We start from the raw sequence: 6,898 nt of genomic DNA, 5'->3' as shown, positions 1-6,898 counted from the left end.
GACTTCTTCATATCCTATTGTATTCCTTTAATGTCTCTCATGCCTCATTGCTCTGGCAAAGAATTTGAGTGCCTTGCTAGGTATTCCTCAAGAATATGTTTTCTAAAAAGAAAAGCAGTGTCACTTGATTAAATGGCTTGGACATTGGTCACACATAAAGCACATCTGTAAGAAGTAAGTATATTGTAACTTATTTAAAAATCATTTACCCAAAATAAAAAAATTAAATGAAGATTTTCTTATATATTATCTATCTATCTGTCTATCTTGTCATTCTTTACACTAAAATTACGAGTTTAAATGTATAATTAAGAGATAATAAGAAGAGCTGATGATGTTAATTAATATAGTCAATCATAATTAGTATCCTAAAAGGCTATATGCAATGAAAATAGGCTATGTGATCAATTGCTGAACATTGAAGAAAATTCTCTAGGGAGTTCTAAGTGATTTTTTTCATCTGCTCTTTGGATTCTTCTCTAAAGCATTTACAATGGCACTCATAGAAAAGCACTCTGGTAAGGACTTATATTTCACTCATTATTTTCCTTAGATTTATTTATTCTCTTTTGTTATGTTTCCTATTTTCCTGGAAGAAATTTGTAACAGTTGTCTTTTGACAACAAGTTTCATTGGCATTTACTCAGCTTGTCTCTCACATCTCCTCACAGGTTGATAACACAACATTGAAGGAGTCTAATTCTAGCAAAGAAGGACAGTTAAAATCAAACTAGTGTGACTGGTCAGGGGATGTCTGTAGAAGAAACTGGTTCAAAAGCAAAGGAATGTTGTCAGAGTAAGAATAGAGTTTCTATGGAAATATATAAAACAAGAATCAGTAATCAAATTTGCTACTAGTCTGTAAAGTTTGCTCAAGTTCTCTCTGTCTGTATATTTTCTTAGTGAAACCGATATTAAAGTTTATTATTAAAGCAGGATAAAAGTGGGAATAAGTGGGAAACAAGAAACAAGGAAGAAACATTTCTTGTTCCCCATGCAGGAAAAGGGAATAGAGACTCTTCTATTTTTTTTTTAAATTGTCCTGTTTCTTTTGAAGAGGCAAAGTACTCATTATGATTTGAAGAATTTTTTTGGAATTCCTACAAGTCAGGAAAATCCTTATCCCTCTTTTCTTTCACTTTGATTCTTGGATAAATGGAAATCTAACTTGAATATCTCAGGTTACTGGGGCCAATTCTCAAAACCGTAAACGTTACTTCCTGGGATGCTGAGAGGATCCAGAAGAACATGGCTAGAGGATCACAGTTCAACATCAACCAGGTCTTGGTCTCTCTCTCCCTCTCTCTCTCTCTCTCTCTCTCTCTCTCTTCTTTTGATGTTGTGTTGGTAGGTGTTGTTTATTTTTGTTTGCTGGTTTTGGTGGTACTTAAGGAAACTAAGGGACTCATGGTGGCACCCTTAATTATTTTTCATACTACTATGTATGCGTCTCCACATAGCAGGGATGACAGGAATTCACCACTGTACCAGCAAATTGGTTGAGATTTGAGACTCACTAATTTTTGCCTAGGCTATCCTCAAAACTCGATCCTCCATATGTTCACCTCCCATGCAGCTGGAATTATAGGAATGAGCCACCACTCACAGCAATCCTTTACTCTTAGTGCAGGTGAATGGGCCAGAACTTTAGCAAAACATTATGGCTAAGGTTTCCAGTAACATAGAGACACAGGATCCTGACAGAGTGACATTCTAAGAAATGAGTTATATAAAACAGCCCTCCTATTGTTCCTCAGGGCAGGAAGTTTTCCTGGTACTGTTTCCCATTGAGAGACAGAGACCAGTTAGGAAACTAATAAGAGGTGACTTACAGCAACAGGCTTTGTCAGGAGCAAGAAGCAATCTTTATTGTTTAGGCTACCAATGAGTTAAACATCCTTGAGTGACTGCTTGACATGGAAAACAAAACTGTCATTAATATACCCAGCATTAGCAAGAGATGTCCCCTCAAAAGCAACAAGCCCTAGCCCCAGGATACCCTTAACTGTGTTTCAGGAAAATATTACATGCTGGCAAAATATTATTCAATTCTGCTACATTGTGTTGGAGAATCATGGTTCAAGGGTTGCTGAGCAGAACCCCACCTATCTCAAAAAATATGCTGTATGGCCACAGGCACTTGTCATCCCAACTTTGTGGGAGGGTACAACTACTGCCATAGTCCAAGCCTGTCCCTAGCAAATAACTGAGATGCCAAAACAATAAAAATAGAAGAACAAATAAACAACAAGAAATTTAGGAAATTATTTTACCGCTAAATTATTTCTGTTATTTACCTTTTTGGGGGCAGGATTAAGATTGGAGTCAGGGTCTTTCATCAGAGATAAATGATTTGAATGATGCCATGCCCTCAGCCTTTCGCTTACATACTTAATGATATCTCTTAAAAATACCATTCACTTAGAATCTGGTCTTTTGTGTCAGTCTGATAATATTGGATTTTTTTTCATAGGGAGTGTAACCTATTAATATTCACTCTTTGAATTGATAGAAAAAGCTTTCTTGACTTGTTTGGTTTGGTATGGCTGTCCCTCAGAATCAGAGGTCAGAGATTTTTTTCCAATTGCTGCCTTGTATAACACAGTCCACAGAAGTTCAGTACCTTATAAAAATGGCACATTATTTTCAAATACCCCCATATACTTTAACTAAATTTAGATTACTTATAATACCTAAAACAATATAGAAGTTATGTAAGTAGTTTATACTGTACTGTTTACAGAATAATGACAAAAAAAGTCTCTATACATTCAGTAAAGGTGAAATTGTTTTTCAGAATACTTTTCATCTCTCCTTCCCCTTTGAGATGTTAACACTCTACACTGCTCTTTCATTGAGTAGAGAGATTGAAAAATGAAAGGCATGTCTTACCAAAGGAAGTCCTGAAACTCACCCATTGTTCCCTTGTTTTGGGTATGCCTAGATCACATCTCCATGTTTTAGCATCCACCTTAGTCACCCAAAACCATTGTCTTATGATTAGAGTTGCTATACCTCAACTTGATGATGTGTATTTCCCAGCTCAGAGCACATGGAACCCACACAAGGGTGGCCAATTAAAAGCTTGTCTCTCATACATCACTTCTATCAAGAGGAGACTTTCTTTCTCTCTTTCAAAACTTTCTCCTACTTTTATCCTTTTTTATCAAAAGAAATTCTTTCTAGAACTTGTTAAAATTCCACCTTGTGAGACTCTGTTTTCTGTGTGAGACAGTGTGGAATTCTTTTCCCAATTGTAGTTCTGAAATACCAGTGATTTGGCCTGGAAAATGGGAATCTGATGGAACACCCTCATCCAGTAATAAAATAATATGGGTAATGCCTTTTCTGTACTCCCACTAATCCTTGAGGTTCTGTCCTTTGTACTTTTTTCCTTTTTTGGTTTATTGTATGTTATTTAGATTGTTCATTTCTTTTGTTCTGCTTTCATATTCACTCTATTTTCATCTGCCACCTCCATTCTGCCAGTAACTCCATGAGTGAATTTTTTTTAATTTTAGCCTATTGAATTTTAAATTGAATTCTGCAAATCTGTTGTTTCCTAACACTCATGCTAATATTTCTCCATGACCAAGTGAAGCTAAGTTGTTACCTGACCTAAGGAAAAATCAGAAGAAAAAGATAACAGCCAATTTCCCAATAGGTCAGTTTCAATTGGCAAGGTCCTGAAGTTCCTTCTGCTGTAGTACTGAAAAGAAAGTGATCTGGAGTAACTACAAATCAACCAGATGTTTCACTATTGCTCTGTCTCCCTGTCCCCACTTATAAGGAGAGTGACTCTGAAATGACAAAAGTGCTCTTTGCTTTGTCTGGTTTTATCATGCATTCTCTATGAAACCAGCCTCACTTTTCAGCACATCAGAACACTTATTCTATCTCTTGGAATGAAGTGTTGCTGGACTTGAAAATTGCAAATAATTTGAATTGAGGCCCAAATGTTTCACTGCTTAAAGTAATAGAAAATCTTATAAGCCTCAACATTGAACTTTGTAAGAACAGGTAGTAACAGTCAATGTGAAGCACAAATGTGAATAACTGAAGCATGCTTGGCAAGGAGCCAAGGGGATTTTTAATGCAATTTTCTCCTAACTGTTTTTAAATTTGTCAAGGCTATAGAATTATTTTAAGGATAGCATGAAGACTATTCACCATGCACATTTTAATATTACATGTTCACTCCAAAGACATAGGTAAAGAAATTTAATACTGTTAAATTATCAAAAATTCATATTGAAATTCCTAAAATAAGGGTCAATAATCAAATTTTCCCTATTGTCCCAATAAATGATGTTTATGAAGTTTTCTTCTAACACTTTTGTTATTTTTTGTTGGTATTGGGACAAAGGCTGAACCTCACTCTTCCTAGGAATGCTAACAGTTGAGTCACACTCGGAGTCATGAACACATTAGGCTTGAGTCTACTATTTTCCTAACTACCTCCAAGTAGCAGGGATGACAGCTGCACAGCATCATGCACAGCTTATTGGCTGAGATTTGAGAATGACTATGCTTTGCTTAGATTGGACTAGAACCTTGATCCTCTGATGTCTATCTTCAGATCAGCTGTAATTACAGAAGTGTGCCATCACTCCCAGCACACTGTTATTCTATGGGGGGGGCAAGGTTTCAGATCCTTAGTCAATCTTTATGGCCATGGCTTCTGGTATCACAGAAACAAAAGATTTAATTAAAATTGTGAGGTCTTTGGACTGTTGAAGGTCTTGGAGTAAATAGAGAAATAATCAGTTATTTGAATGTCTAGGTGGGACCAAGTTGCCTTAGCTACCATCTTACCTACAGATATTAAAAGCAGCAGGAATTATAAGCACACTCAGAGTAAATTTGACCAGAAAGCCAAAAAAATGATAGGAAGCTATTCAAAGATATAAATGGAGATTTTTCCTAAAAGTAAGATATAAATCTTTAGGATAAAATACTATAGTAAATTGATAGGGATTAGATTTCCACCAAGATCAAGATAAACACTCATGAAGTAATTGAACTGGATGAATGAAAAAAATCTTAGATATATTTAGGAATAAGAAACTTGTCATATTAAGGCAGAATATATATATATATTTCTATACTTTTATACACATACATACACATATATATTCAAAGAACAGCCTTTGAATTTTCTACATAGCAGCAAATGTAAAGAAATGATGGGCAATATACATGGTTACTATATTTAAAATGGTGTTTGTGGCATTTGAAAATTCAGGATTCATCTAATTTAAAAACAAAATATTTCATTCCAATTGTAGAAAACTGTGCAAAGAGTTACAAAAATGTAAATGTAAAAATACTGTAACAAATGTGGAGAATGAGATGGAAGGGGCATAAGAGATAGTAGATAAAGTCTTTATCCAAAATAGAAGGAACTGTGACATTGGAATGTGATATAAAAATCTGATTGAAAATGTTCATTTAAATCACCAGAAAACACTCAGCCCAGAATTCTTTGAAGTTGTTTCCAGAATATGAGACTAATGGTAGGAGTAATTCAGATGGCAATTTGTATTTCTTTTGTTTTACAGTCATTTTTTATATTTTTAATTGTTTTCTATGCAAAGCAGTATGAAGATTTCTTTAAAAAGTAAAAATAAAACTAACATATGATCTAGTGATACCACTTCTGGGCATATACTCAAAGGAATTTAAGTCAGGAAATAATAGAAACACTTGCATAACATTGTTTATTGCAGCACTGTTCACAACAGTCAAACAATGGATACAACGCAGAGGCCCTATATCTGATGAATGGATTAAGAAACTGTGCCTATGTAATTTATCCAATTATTTATGTATATATATTATTTATCCACAAGGATTGTTTTATTTATCAATAAGAATTGAAGGACATCATGTTAAGTGAAGTAAGTAGGTTAAGAAAGACAAAAGCTTTAGGTTTTCTCTCATATTTGGAAGATAGATCCAAAAATAAATGTATACACAAAATGAAAAATGATCAAATACCCATGTACAGATAGAAAATGTTGGCAATAGTGGAAATACATATGGAACTTGGGGGAATAGGGATTGGAAAAGAGATTGAAAGTCAACAATATCAAAATACTTCACACCTACACAGGTAGGGGACATAACAATATGTACTGAAAACTGCAGGATAATGGGTGGCTGAGGGAAGGGATAAGGGAAGGTAATACAGGGATTTTAACTGATCAAAATAAAGCATTTTTCACAGCTCCAATACATTGAGAAATCCCTTTGAACATTGACTTTGTAGTTGATAATGAAAAACTAGACTGTAAAATAAGTATACTGGAAAAGAGAGCTTGTAGGAAGGAGGGCTGAATGGAAGAGATGAAGATCAAGGAATAGAGTTGATGGGCTTCATGTACTTGAAGGAAACAGAATGATGAACACTTTTGTAATTGCTTTAGGTGGGATGAGGAGGGGATTGGGGAAAGATGAAGGGTGCAATCTAACTAATGTACAATGTAAGGTAATTCAGAATTGCCACAACAAATTCCACCCCTGTACAATGAATATATGCTTATAAAAAGGGGCAAAATTAAAATTTCAAGAACATAGATATGTGAAATAAAAAAAAATAGCACTTGAAACTTTATCTTGTTTGGGGGCACCATTTGCTTTTGGTGGGCATATTTTGGAGGGACAGGAAACACTCAGTAGATCACATTACAATTTAAACACAGACAAATTCCACTGGTTGAGATCTTCAGGCATGTACTGAGCTGTGTAATGTGAAAGAAGGAATTTACACATTTGTTTTTGAAATATCTTTTTGACTGGGGTATAGCTCAAGTGGTAGACTGCCTGCCTGGTGAGCAGGAAAGACTGAGTACATAAACCAAGCAATGAAACATACTTTTTCCTTTTAATATTTTGG

The sequence above is a fragment of the Castor canadensis genome, chromosome 15 (assembly GCF_047511655.1).
Source record: "Castor canadensis chromosome 15, mCasCan1.hap1v2, whole genome shotgun sequence".
NCBI classification, from domain to species: Eukaryota; Metazoa; Chordata; class Mammalia; order Rodentia; family Castoridae; genus Castor; species Castor canadensis.
The sequence above is the reverse complement of the archived record's forward strand: the minus strand, read 5'-3'. Positions refer to the sequence as shown.